Here is a 14,341-nt window from a genome sequence, read left to right as displayed (position 1 = left end):
GGATGATCTGCCTGTCAGCCCAATTTATGATGGTCACAGTGTCACAGACAATGTTTCCCTGAAGTCCCTGTGAGTCACAGCCTTCCAATAGGGACAGCCCAGAACAACAACTTGCAGGCAAGTGTTCAGCTACCTCAGCATTTGGGGCTACAAGCAATGGCTTCCAGCATTAGCTGTTCTCTTCTCTTATTTGGCAGAAATTCTAACCTTGATTTTCAGACACAGTCTTCAGTTCAGAGGTGTCTCCGTGCAATGGCCCTGCTAGGACTGCAGTAGAAGGAAGCCATCACATAATTTTAATTTGCTTGGGATTGCTTGTAGCTTTTCTTCCTTTTCTTGACCACTGTCTTTGTAGCCTAGCACAGTCACTGATGTCCTACCATATCTTCAGCATCCAGTTTCCTGTTTACTTGCATATCACTGACTTTTCATTGCATCTGATACTAATCTGAGCTTGACAAGTCATTTGCTGTTTTGAACTGCTCACGTCACATATATGCTGTCTCATTGTCTCAAGTCATTCCTTGCCTCTTGAAAGTAAGGCATTCCTGAGTGTAATTTCTTCTGATACAATTATGCTACTATGAGGATTATCTTCAACTACTACCTTTTCCTCTGATGGATCCAGGTTGCAATTTTTGCACATTTTTTGTCTGTTTTGCTCTGTGCTTTTTCAAAGAAAAATAGTCAAGCAGCAGCATTTTTATCCTCATCCTGCAGTGTCTTGAGAAAATCCTGTCTGACATACATACTTTGTGCTTGTAACTGTGTGCTTCTCTTTGGCTATAGGTAAAGTCAATGGCTTTTTTATTTGTTTGTTTGTCTTTCTTAAGATATTTAGGATGATTTTTGTTTGCTTTCTTGGTCACATCTCTGATTTTTTCATCCTTGTTACAATTTTCAATGAATTAGCTTAAGTTTTATGAAGATATAGTTGTCTGAAACTATATCCTGTCCAAAGCAGGCAAAAAATTGATCTATTTTTCAGTTGTGGATTACAAGAGTTGAAAAGATCTGTCATAAACATTTATATAGAACTGCGTATTTTCTCATTTTTTTTCTACTACAAGGCTATTGAAAACAAAATCTCCTATTTCTAATACTGATATTTGCAGAAGGCTTCTTGAATTTTATAGTTTTTCCCAGCCTACTGCTTGTGAATCATGCACCAACTTTAATCTGTCTCAACTAACACACTATTCTTATTCCTTCTCCTGATTCACCAGAATTAAACTTTGTAAGCTGCAATTTTAGCTAGTTTCTCCAGAGCCACCATGCTAGGGAGCCTTGCTCAGAAAACAGAGATTGGCAGCCAGGAGGACAGTGAAGGATGCAGCAGGCTATCTCACCACCCATCTGAGGCAAGCACTTTTGATTCACAGTCACCATTCTTGGAGTACAACTCATGCACTTGTTGAGATAAACATAAAGGTATTTTTAGCTCCATGCATAAGTTATCAGGTTCTGTACAAATACTCCTAACGTTCCACAGATTTCAGTGGTTAGGAATTCATGGCTCACCTCATCTTCCATCAAAGTTCACGAGGAAGCTGAAAACATGAATGAAAACAGAAGCAGATCAAGCAAGGAAGCATCCTAATCTAAAATGTACCTAAGTCTTCAGGGAATATGTATTTGATAATCAATATGGCACCGAGTTATCACAAAAATTTAACATCAGTGCTTTATACTGAAGTTTGTGTTGCCTTTTGAATCCCGCTCTTCCCAGCTTATGTTTTGTCCCAGCTCAAATACAAGGGGGTAACATTCACATATTTTAACACAAAAGAAGATGGCTTAAATCTCATGTAACAGTACTTCAGGGAATCCAGTACCTTTTCCCCTCTGGACTAATGGAGACACGAAGACATAAATCTGAAGCTATTCTTAAAGAAGTAAATGTGCCACACTGATAACCACAGTCATTGACTAAAATCCTTATCACCCAAATACATATGGTGCAAGCTGAGACAAGACCACTCTCCTGTACTTCTGTATAATTTTATGTTGAAAAAAATCATTACATGGTAGCCATGGTTACCCATAGAAGATAAGAGCAGCATTTTTCATCCAACAATGTCAGAAATGTGCATAAATTCAGGATTTGCACTTGATGTTTTTTTCAGGCCTCCCCATCTGCACATTTATTTTCTGCTGCCTGTGTATATGCTTTAACAGACTAGGATTCTAGATATTTCAGGAAAGAGTTCTTTTACTCTCTTCTTAATCTAAAAAGCAATTTCCAGTTATCCCTAAAGCACAATTTAATTGCAAATCTATTCTGAAAATCAGAATCTAAAGCTTATCTAAAAGCTTTTAAAACAATTGTCAGGCTCATAATAAGGAGGCTCCACTTAACAGTGAACACCTTTTTACTGAAAAAGTATACTGCCTGTGTACTAACTGGTACAACATTGCTTTCTTTTATCTTCATGTTATAAAAAAAAAACCAACAACAAACCCAGTGCTAAAAGAAGACATTAACTTATTTCTTCTACTAAACCCCTGCTGTTTTATTTAACAAAGAGTGAAACTCCATGTTGTTTCATGGCCTTATTTTTCATACAGGTAAAATGGATGCAAAACATTTGTGAGAGATGAAAATCAGATTAGCTGACTGCTAAATTTTAGAAAGACAAAAGTGTGAGTGTCAAGATAAATGCAGTGCTGCCTTAACTGTGGGGGCTGTTTGCAGACCTGCAGCCCAGGTCATATGCTATTCCCAGAAACATTACATTTGCTCTGTAGAGCTCTTCCACTCAAAAAAAATTTAAAAAAAAAAAAAAAAAAAAAAAAAAAAAAAAAAAAAAAGCTAATTCACAAAAAGCAAATGTATTTTCCAGAAACAGGCAAGCTGCAATTACCACTCTAAAGACAGATTAGAGATTGTCCACTGAAGACACATTTTAAAAAATGTACCTGGCAGGGAGATCTGCTACCAGCTCACCCCAACCAGCTTCCCACTTAAATAACTGGGAGGATCACCTTCTAATTTAGTTGCCTGGTCTCCTAAGGACCTCTCATGGAAACAGGACTCACAGAATTAAAAAAAAGTAAAATAAAATTAGGCAGCCCAATATTCACTGGGCCTTCTGAAAGATACTGTCAGTCAGTTCTTTCTCCATGTGCAACACTGTGCCAGGAACACACAGGCAGCCTCCCATGGTGATGGCTACAACAAAAAGAACAGACTGCTTTGTCAATTGCAGGAAGAATCTCTTCCCTGCTCCCAGTTTCTGGATGGCCTTTGTACCTCTGTGTGCCAGCACAGGTGTCTATGGGCTCCTCTATTAGTGTTTTAGGATCACTGATGACAATGAACAGAATATATTCAGCAGAGTAGTGCTTTGCAGCTAAAAGATTTAAAGCTATTTGAAAAACACAGTAATTTAAATCCAAACCAGCTTCAAAGGGATCCTTATCACATGCACACAATATTCTATGCCTACATCAGCCAACAGCAGCAGAGAAGCTTGGCAAACAAGCTCCTGCTTAAGTAAAGAATTATTAGGAGCGAAAAATCAAATTTTATACTTTATTTAAACATGACAGAATAATAACTAGTGTTGGAAAAAACAAACTAAACAAAGCTTGTCTCTGTGAGATACACTGACACAAACTAGCATCTGACTTGGCCCAGGATGTCAGGGTGTAACAAACAGTTAGTATCCTGTGCCAGAGAAAAAGGGACACAGCCCAGTTGGGCCAGGATGCAACTCTGTGTGCACCAAAATGGATCACTGAGGTAGAACCTAGCATGCAGGAGGGGTTCTAAAGGGATCCTCCTGCCGTGCTTTCAAGAGGAGAAAGAAATGTTGCTCTTGCTTGAGCAGAGCTGTAGATGTAAGCTCAGGATTTTTTGGAAGCCTAAGGTTGAAATGGTGGTTTGGAAGTAGATGTGGGTAGGATTTCAGGTCAGTATTTAACCTTCAGGAAATGAATGATGCCTGTAGTACTGAGATGCTCCCCTAGATGTGATATTTGCACTAAATATTATTTTTTATTTCCCTTTGTGCAGCCCTCTATTTGTAAAAGACTGAATTCTTTTATACTGATATTCAAGTACATATTGTTTCATTAAGGCTACTGAAGAAAAATATTGTTTACAATGTCAAAATAAAGAATATTACAAAAGAAATTATTCCTATTTTTTAGATGTGCTGAAAAAAGATGTGCTTTGAGGATAACTACTTGTATTTTAAATTAGAGTAATCATTGCTGGAAGAAATATCCATTCAACTGACAGTTCTTGCACAACATCAGTCTCAGTTTCAGCAATTCTGAAACTGAAGCTCACAAAGGATTTGTTTTAATTGAAGAGTTTTTAGTGATAGCCAAAGCTTTATTTTTTTTTTACTTTTTAAATCCAGATATTCATAGGTCTACATTTAAACTCAGACCTAGCTGCATTCATATCCAGCAACAACAAAGATGCAGATCAACATAAGATGGATGAGTGTTAAGACACCTACCTCAATTCTGCTATTCATGGATTTCTTATACAAAAGAAAACTTCAGGATAAGAAGCAATTTACATAGTAATTGCTACATCAACTGGGATGATGTTAAAGATAATGCCAGAATGTAGAACACATTGTTTGCAATAATTTCTCACACACACCCTACCAACTGTCTTAGTCTCTCCCCATTCATAGTCCATTTTAGGTGTCTGCAAAGACCTGTATACCTAACACTGTCAGATATTTATGATTCAATTTACTTTGTGAGAGTTTTCTTTCCAGTGTTACCCTTTTCTAAAATATTATCTGTATATATTAACTCTGGGATAAGTGATTAGCAAGCCTTTTGGTTTTTTTTTAGTGAACAAAGGATTCTTTACTGACTCTTATTACAATTTGCTGCCTGTCTCAGCACACACAAACAAGGGAGTCTCTAAACAGTTGCCCAGAGCTTTGACACAATACACTGAAAAATAAAATGTTTAAATCTATAGCCATGTGTATATTAGAACATGCTCCTCCCCAAAAATACATTGTGCAATTTGAACGAGCAACTTCTGTGATGCACCAATTTGTGGCAAGCAGGGAGCAGTGAAAATACCAACAGAACTGTCTACTTCAGAATAAAATCTGCTACTGACCAGAGAAGAGAAAGAAGACTTCTGAAGTTCCTCAAAAAAATTGCATATTTCCTTTAGTTTCGTCATACATAAAGTGTTACTATAATAGCTCTGTAGCTCCTAAAATATGTTTGAAGATGCAACTGTGTTTAATAGGAACACAGTGCAATGAAATTATTTGGTTTTTCTTTTACTTGATAACTAATACCAGTTAACCTAAAGCTCTAATCAAATTAGGGTTTCAACCTCATAGTCTTGTAATGTCTCAACATTTTTAAGTTGTTTTGGTTTTTTTTCAATTCCCCATTATTACATTCCAACAATCTTCTTAGACACATGGACTTTCAAAGGCAGCAATAGCAAGCAATAACAAGCAATTTCTCAGTTCTATTACTGCACAATTTTTTCATACATCCTCTCTTACAAAACTGCATATACTTTTCAGGTGCTTAGCTGATCTCTAATAGCTGTAAGTACTGCACAGATGCTCATCTCACCAGGTACTTAACGTGCTCAGTAGATTCTGTTCCTGCTACAAAGCAGTCAGCCTTACCTCCCTGAAAACATAACTTCAGGAAACACTGTCACAGCACAGCCACCAATAAGGTAACACAGGCAATCAAAAATACAGAACCACAGAGTAGTTTTGGTTGCGAAAGACCTTTAGGATTATCAAGTCCAACTGTTAACTTAGCTGTGCCAAAGCCAGAACTAAACCATGTCTCAGAGCACCATAACTACAGGTCTTTTAGATACCTCCAGGTATGGTGACTCCTCCACTTCCCTGGGCAGCCTGTTCCAGAGACTGACAACCCTTTCAGTGAAGAAACATCCTTAATACAGCCTAAACCTTCCCTGACACAACCTGAGGTCCTTTCTTCTTGTTCTATCACTCATTACTTAGGAGATGAGACCAACAGCTCCTTCCATACAGCCTCCTTTCTGGGCAGTCATAGAGAGTGAGAAGGTTTTCCCTCAGCTTCCTCTTCTCCAGATTACACAACCCCAGTTCCCTCTTCTGCTCCTAGTAAGACTTGTACTCTAGACCCTTCACCAGCTTTGGTGTCCATCTCTGAACTTGCTCCAGAACCTCAATTCTTTCCTGTAGTGACAGGCCTTAAACTGAAAAGGATATTTGAGGTGTGGTCCCACAAGTGCCAAGTACAGGGAGACAACCACTGCCCTTTGTTACAGACATTTCTCTAAATCAGTGTTTTTGGGGACTGCTTTTACCTTAAAGTCCTACAGAAATGCACTCAAAGTATCAGGTACTTCAACTGTGACTCACTGCTATACATCAGGGTTTACTGCTGGTCAGTCTTGATTTGTCAGAATCTGCAAATACAATGGCCACAGCAGATTCAAAATGTTAAGCAGGAATGAGTCATGGTAATGTCAGAGAGAATGACCTCAGTTTTTCTAGTCTACAACAGGTCATATGGTGACTCTGGTTTTTACCATGAAAAGTTATTTCTGGATGAACTGTTTGTTCAGGAAGGCAAAATCATCCTCACTCAGGACAACTGGTTTGAGAATGAAGTGTCTGAAGATTTACAAACAGAGCAACATTTGAAAGCTAAAAATAATGATTATTCAAACACACTTAAAACCACAGTACAATGTGTTGTGATCCTGCCTCCCTCAGCAGGACTGTACTGGGCTGTGCACTTTACTGTGGTTTGAAGAAACACCTGGATGATGAAAAAACAGAGCAACTTAATGCTGAACCACTTCTTTAGCATAACTGTCCTGCTGCAATTTTAAATTAAATACAAGACAAGGTCCTGAATGCCAGTTTCAGTAACAGAGATATATTCCTGTTTGGGAAATTTCAATTTATTTCTATACATATTCTCTGCAGTTTCATTAAAGTATAAATATTCTTCTCCTCCTGTTTGACATTAACATGTTCAGTGCCACACAGCCTAATAATATTTTTTGTGGCTACCAAAGCCACTAATATATACAGTTTGCAATCAGGATGTACAACATGCAGTCAAATGATGATACAAGAAAGCAGTGCTACAATGGTTCAATTTTCAAAGTAATATCGTGGAAAACCAGCATGTTAACAATTTAGCTATTTTCTTCTTGCCTCTATTCATCACAAAGTAATCTGTAATTATAATATTCAGTCTCTGACACTTGCATTGAATTTTTCTTTTTAAACTGAATACCTACAAAGAATATGTTATGAAATCACTCTGCACACCACACAGAAGTAATCAGCTATTGGATAGTTTACTAAAGTTATTTTTTAGAAGTATAACATAGCAGCTACATACAGAAACAGTCACAAGGAACTTACATGAAGCAAGTAGAAAACTAAAAGTCTCCCTCTGTAAAAATTCATCTTATTCTAAGAACCAGAGACTTTTCATAATGCATGAGAAGGTACAAAATACAAGGCTAACAAGACAAAAGAGAAGGTTGAAAGGTTGCTGAAGTATCAAGAGATCAATAACAATATTTTGAGGCCATTGAAGCCATTCAGACAAAATCTCACTGAATGAACTGGAGTCACACAGTTCCAATTAGAACAAAACCATCAGAGTTCAGCATTCATAAACTGCAAAAACTGATTGAGAGTAGTGGGAAATGTACACTGAAGACACAAAGTTCTAAACCAGATCACAGCAAAACACAAATAAAACATGTATACAGAAACATCTGCTTTCATATAAAACTATAAGGGCAAGTTCTCTATTAAAATGCCCTGACTGAAAAGAAGAATGTGATTCCTCTCATCTCACAATTCCAGGACACCATGGGGAAAAGGAACATTAAATTGAACAGGATCTTAATGTATGGTCTCAAATATTTAAACCCACTCATTACATTAAAATTATATCCAAACAATTTCTACTTTCAAAGGAAAATAAGAATTGAAATGGTGTTTCATTCCTTAATTAAATAACCCAGGCTGTTCACATTCACATGCTCTAACAAACATTCTTTTGTTGATGTTTTTTCCCAGCTTAGTTATTCACAATAAAGGTGTTTTCTATAAGCCACTCAGCACAAAAATCACATGGAGTAATGTTCTATATGCTAAATAAAGGACACTACCTCTGATCTGCTAATAAATTTTAAGAGTGGATCACCCCGACCCAATTACCTTGTTCTTTTAGACTGATTGTTTTTGTTGAGAGATGCAGACAAGAATAGCTTAAAGCCAAGCTGCATGAAGCAACATGTGCTGGCACCCTCAGTACCAAGGATTAAGAAGAAATGCAGAAAGCTCCATGTATTTTACACACCTCTTCAGGTCACGAGGGAGAGATTCCACTCAGACACCTGAAAGGTAGGTAGAAATTACAGGAGGCAAAGCCCAGTCAGTATACAGTTCTGCAGTTCTACCACAAACAAGCTTCTCCATCTTCCCTTCTGCCAAAACCAAGCAGGTTAATCACAGAGCAGACTTCTGTTACACAATGATAGATGTGAGAAAGGGTGGCAGTTAAGCAGCTTATTGAGTTCAGCACAACACCCTGAAGTCAAAATTTGAAAACTATATACAGGAAAATTAGTACTCACTGGCATGAAAGCAACCCCGGGATTTTCTTACTGTGCATATGTGAGATCTGCTGTATGTTGCCAAAGTCTGGTTTACGAGGAAAGTTTTCTCCTGAAGGTACACTTCATCCCAAACTCATGGGCAAGAGTAGAGTCACAACTAGAGCAGAGGAAGAGTCTTAAAATGTATTTTCACACAATATCACAGGGAACAACACCATCCTGAGCCACATTCTCAACTGCTGTAGTCATCTTTGACCCACTGACTTTGCCAAGCTTGCACTGATTTTAAACTCAAACAACACCTGAATCTCATCCTGCTGCTCTCTGGCAAAGCCAAGTGGTAACACCTGTGGACAAGGCTGCAGACGGAGCTAAGCACAACCAGTAACACAACTCGGGTAACTGCTCATTCAGGTAACACATAAGCACAGTGGCCAAGAAAACAGAGATGCATGATGCTCAGCTACACCAAACAGACCTGAAACAAAGCTACATCAGTACCACCGCAGCAAAAGTGAGATCAGATTTTGGTTTTCCTTTTGCCTAGAGCATGCTCTGACCTTGCAGCTGCAAAATGGGCATGTGCTGCCTTGTGCTGCTCCCCTCAAGGTGCTGCCCTCGCCCACACCACGGCACTCACAGGGCCAGAATCAAAAATCTGACCAACTCCACTCGAAGCAGAGCTGTGGGGAGTCATGTACAAGGAGAGCTGAGCCCTTTTCCAGAGTTTTCCTTGCCCACGCCCCAGTGTGGCAACAGAGCTGAGAGATCTGCCTGAGTAGAGGCAGGGGCGTCCCTGGGCAGGGCACAGAGAGTTCTAGCTGGTTCTGGCTGGTTCTAGCCAGTTCTAGCTGGTTCCAGGCAGTTGTAGCTGGTTCTGGCTGGTTCTAGCCAGTTCCAGCCGCCCTGCAGATGGTGCAGATGGAGTGGAGACAAAGAGGTGGGAAAGCAGGGACAGGAGCAGGGAGAGGCAGAGGAGCTGGGAGTGAAGGCTGAGGTGGGGAAAAGGGGGATCCAGTGTTGCCATGTGCCCCCCACCTCCCCCGTTTCAGGTACTGCCAGGAGAGTCATTATGGACTGATGACAAGGACTCCATCCATTTTAAATCCAAGTTTTTTCACAGGCAAGCAGCATATGGCATTTCTGTCTTACATTTTCAGATATGTTTCTGAACACCAAATGGAGCACACAGGAATCGCTGAGGGTGGAATTTGCTTTCTGAAATAGAGGCCTATTTTAAGAGGTGAGAAAAGATCCTTGAGGATTTATACTTACATAGGGGATCTGAAGCCTCTGAGAATGACCAGTTGTCCAAACAAATAAAGCCAGACCTGGTCAATAAAAATATCTTTTTGCATGTTAATAAGAGAGGCAGTTAGCTGATTATTTAAAGCAAAAACAGATATTTGAATAAGATAATACCTTTGAGATGGTGAACATGTGACGCTCCCTTGTTCTTTTTATCCCCTCAAGAGCAACCTTTCCAACATCCATACTATTTTGTTTCTAGGGTACTAAGACAGAAGACAGTCTAAACCCTTAGTGTAATTTTGATTAACAATACATCTTGTTAGTATCTCAATTCAGAGCATACGTGCCTGGCAAAATTATAACAGTGAAAATACTTCATTAAAATAGTTTACCAAAAGACATAGTGAACCCTTCATCACTTGAAACTTCAAATGAACGTTAACAGTCCTTATAAAAATTGTGTTGCAATTTACAGCAGCATAATAAACAGATGTTATGTTCTGCTTCACAGAAAAATCAAGGCAGGTTAAATACAACAATCCTTATCCTTAAGAAATCCAGTCGATTTTATGTAGAAATACTGCATAAAATTTTCCAGCATGAGGTGCCAAACTTCAGGTTGTGTAATATTAATAGAGATTCCTTTTTCTGTTGCCTTCCTCCTCACTTTTTGCTGTGAAGTATACATGGTTTATAAACTTAGATATTTTTCCATGTCAGGTTTAAAAGTAGAATGGCCTTATCTTCATGAGAGGAAAGCTGTGATATTTATCATGAAAAGCCCAAATACAACAAATAAACTACTCAATATGCTGGAAAGCCCAATAGTACCTTTTGTTTGTTTGGTTGGTTTTGTTGGTTTTTTGATTTGGTTTGGGTTTGGGTTTTTTGTTTGTTTGTTTGTTTTTGTGTAGGGGGCAGGATTTAAGCCTCAGCATCCATAAAAATGGATCCTTTCAGTGCAGATTCACTGCTCTGTTCCTTCTTTGCAAAGATAAGGGTTATTTTCACATTTGGTGTATTTGCACCTTATCGAGAGTGAAACTTTTGCAATATTTATAATTCGTTCCCACATGTAAGGGGAATTATTCAGAAAACGCAATGTTCCTTCCACCTTTTTGTAACATTTTTGTCCTATTTGACACCCCTCCAAACTTCACTGTATGTCTTGACCATTACAACTGTAGTAGTAACATCATCACCACATCAGTCTAAGCACCCTAAGGCTTCTTACTCTATATTTTTCCCCTATGTCTGACCAGGAACTTAAGGCTACTAGCCAAAAAGAAAAGCCATAAGTAAACACGTTTCCAGTGCCTTGAAAAGGATTTACTCTTAGTAAGAAGTCAGTAGGAGAAGTTACTCATCAAGCCACAAGATTATTGAGTCCTGCTTTTTGTTACATTTGCTTTCTTGCAATAATGAAGTGGTGCTGTCACAAAAACAACCCATTAGAGGAACAATTCCTTGACTTAAATTTTTCCAGCTAAACTAAGCTAAAGCATCTTACTGGAATAACAATAGCACATGCAATACTGTAATACTAAAAATAAGACATCTGTGTGGATGTGCCTCCTCCACTTAATTGCAAACAAGGTAAGGCACGGTGTATAATCAACATAAAATTGTGTTAGCTGCACAGGACATTTTCTACCAACATGAAGCTAAATGCAAAAAATCATTGTATTTTTGACACAGTAGAAAATGCTATGCCATCATTATAGAACTAAATTTGTCTCACAGTCAGAAATTATGGAAGTATACAGCTGAGCAGCTGCAGCAAAAAGACAAATAAAACCAGTTGTAGCTTGTAGCCATGCTAATTAAAAAATCAATCCATTGCCAGTGTCTTACACCGAGTTTAAAAAATCACAACAAAATTAAGATGGTGTGATACAGTAGCAAGAGAAGAACTGCATTAATTTAAAAAGTTGAATGTCAAGCAAAATTACACAAAAATTTAAGAATTACAGTCACAGCTCTGGCCACGACTGGAAGTGAATGCTCTTCATGCATTCAATATGAATTGACAGGACTTTCTAAACCTCTGCAAGGGAGTGCCTGCAGTGCCACCCTGAGTGATCCTCCTCTGGGGAGGATACCTCAGGCAACCCCCAAAGCACCCACAAAGTTCTGATGTGAAGTAGTTAATGGGTAAGAACATGGCCAAAAATAAAGACCAGGTGAAGTTTAAAAAAAAATGCACATTTACAACTCCTAATGCAAAAAATATCTTCTACGAGGCACAAGTTATTCACTAAAAATGAAAACTAAGGTAATAAATTATTTTTTGCAAGCACAAAATAAGCCAAAGAGAATGTACACAGACTCATTACAAAGCTAGGCAGTATGTTTGATTATATACTTAGTACTAAATAGGTATATTTCAAATGCATTTATATATATGATGTCATTAGGGCAAAGCTGTATGCCAAGTTACCATGACCACAGGAGTTTATCAGCAGGCTTATTTCACTGATTCATTATCACTGTTCTAGAGATAACCAATAAATAGGTCAGTATTCAATATATTTATCAATTTAACATATTACAGTACACCTGTTGTACTGCACTACAATAAAACCCAAGAAGTTTCTAATTTAACCATACGAATAACCCAGCTACTTTAGGAAATGGATTTTACTGACCTGTTTGACCACAGAATGGGAGACAGGACAAGGGCAAACTGCCATGCTGAAGTGATACAAAGCCTTTGAAGGTTTACTTTGGGAGGATCTTGCAGATTTAGAACTACCTGCACATTGTGGAGGTTATCTGACAAGAATGCCAGCGAATCTTTAGGTTGTTAGTACTTTTTAATAATTCATTCCCAGTGTTTATAGGAGCTTTGCAAAATTCATACAGAGAAATCAAGTCTGCATATCATCATGTCAGCTGTCTTAAAAAGTTACAGGATGGTATATGACTTAGCCATTCAGCCTAAAGAAAATGCATCCTACAGGAGCCAGGGCATTCATGCAATTCTCCCATCTCCATTATTCTGGAAGTTCTTAATTTATTTGTTTCTGATGTGAATAACTAATTGTGCTTACTGCTGCTGAGAGAGAAAGAGTTAAAAGTTTCCTTCTACAAATCAAAACCAGTAGCTCATCCATCCCTGGAGATAGATTGAAACTTAGGACAGCCCTATAAAAAGTTTTTTTCAAGTGATTTACCACCTAATAAAAAAGGCATTTAAGACATTGTGACAACTTAGCTTCCAAATATGACAGCTTGGTAGGTGAACCAGTGAGACTCACCAATGCAAGTTTTTGAAATAATCCTGAGGCACAGCTCCTCGTGGCTTGTAAAAATCAGCCCTATCACCTTGAGTGGGCAGACACAGAGGAGGGTACCTGAGTAGCAAAGATCCTTTTCAGGCTGGATCTCACTACAGTCTCCACCATCTTTTCTGACTGTATGTCCCCCTTTCAGTTGTACCTCAGTCTTCCTTATGTTATATGAGCAAGCCAGCCAGTTTCCATCCAAAATTACTCTCAAATTGTCTCTCTCCACCAGAAGTTTCCAGCTGGATTGTCCCTACACACTGGATAGCCTCAAAGCCCAGGATTCATCAGGAACCTTCTCCTTGGCCCATGTTAAATTACAACAAAACAGCTTTCTTTGAGACCTCATAGGACAGAGCTGGAGAATAACTGTCCCTAGCTATGTTTGGGGGCTCTTGTTATTTCCCTCCTCAGTTCCAGTCTCTCACCCTCAAAATATTAAATCGGAAAGAGCAATCCAAGCTTCGGAAAAAAACCCAATCAAAGTAACTTTACAAAAGTGAAAGCTGTATTCTTACAGCCAGCCAATCTTCCAATCTTTACTGTTCTCATAATCCTGTCGTAGAAATTACTTGTGCATGTAAGCAAGACTAAAAATGTTTTAGTATTCTGTGAATCCTACTAGTTTTGAAAAAGAAGAGCTTTGTTACAGTGAATACTATGACCCACCAGGAAATGTAAAATCCCTCTTCAACAGATGCAGGTGATATGATTAAATATTTTTGAACTATAAATATTATTTCATGCATATCCCAGAGGATAGTTTAAAACAAATATTTGTACAGAAAAAAAACTATATTATGCAAATATATTCACACATATATACATATGTGTATAGGCAGCAGAAAAAAAAATCGTTCTATAAAACAGAAACTTTATTAATAAACAATTAGCCCATGGGAATTGCAGTAAGGCATTCATGAACAACTGATTATGGTATTTAGTGCTTATACTTTTTCTTTATAATCTAATACATATTTTTATGGTATTCTGTTTTTTTACCTCCTATAGCTGTGTAAGTAGCTTTAACATTGTAAACAGGTTTTCAACTATTTTGCCATATGTTAAAGATGACAGAAGATCTTACAAGTGATGAAATTAATTCACAGGGAGAAAGCCCAAGAATTCGTGAGGTTTTATGCCCTAAGGGCAGGAAATAATTTTGGCTCTCTCACAAAATGAACTGTTTAACCAGAAAACACAT

The 14,341-nt window shown here is 38.1% G+C and overlaps 1 protein-coding gene and 1 long non-coding RNA gene across 5 annotated transcripts in view; one reads left to right on the top strand and one right to left on the bottom strand.

Moving 5' to 3' along the window:
• ANK3 (ankyrin 3) overlaps window positions 1–14,341 on the bottom strand; it is a 351,630-nt gene that overhangs the window by 241,161 nt on the left and 96,128 nt on the right. The gene's annotated exons all lie outside the window — the stretch shown is intronic.
• LOC139798049 (uncharacterized) lies at window positions 9,419–13,593 on the top strand. Its single transcript, XR_011726684.1, has 3 exons — window positions 9,419–9,651; window positions 9,760–9,842; window positions 13,370–13,593. It is a non-coding gene; the product is annotated as an uncharacterized lncRNA (long non-coding RNA).

The sequence above is a fragment of the Heliangelus exortis genome, chromosome 7, assembly GCF_036169615.1.
Source record: "Heliangelus exortis chromosome 7, bHelExo1.hap1, whole genome shotgun sequence".
NCBI lineage: Eukaryota > Metazoa > Chordata > Aves > Apodiformes > Trochilidae > Heliangelus > Heliangelus exortis.
The sequence above is the reverse complement of the archived record's forward strand: the minus strand, read 5'-3'. Positions and strand labels throughout refer to the sequence as shown.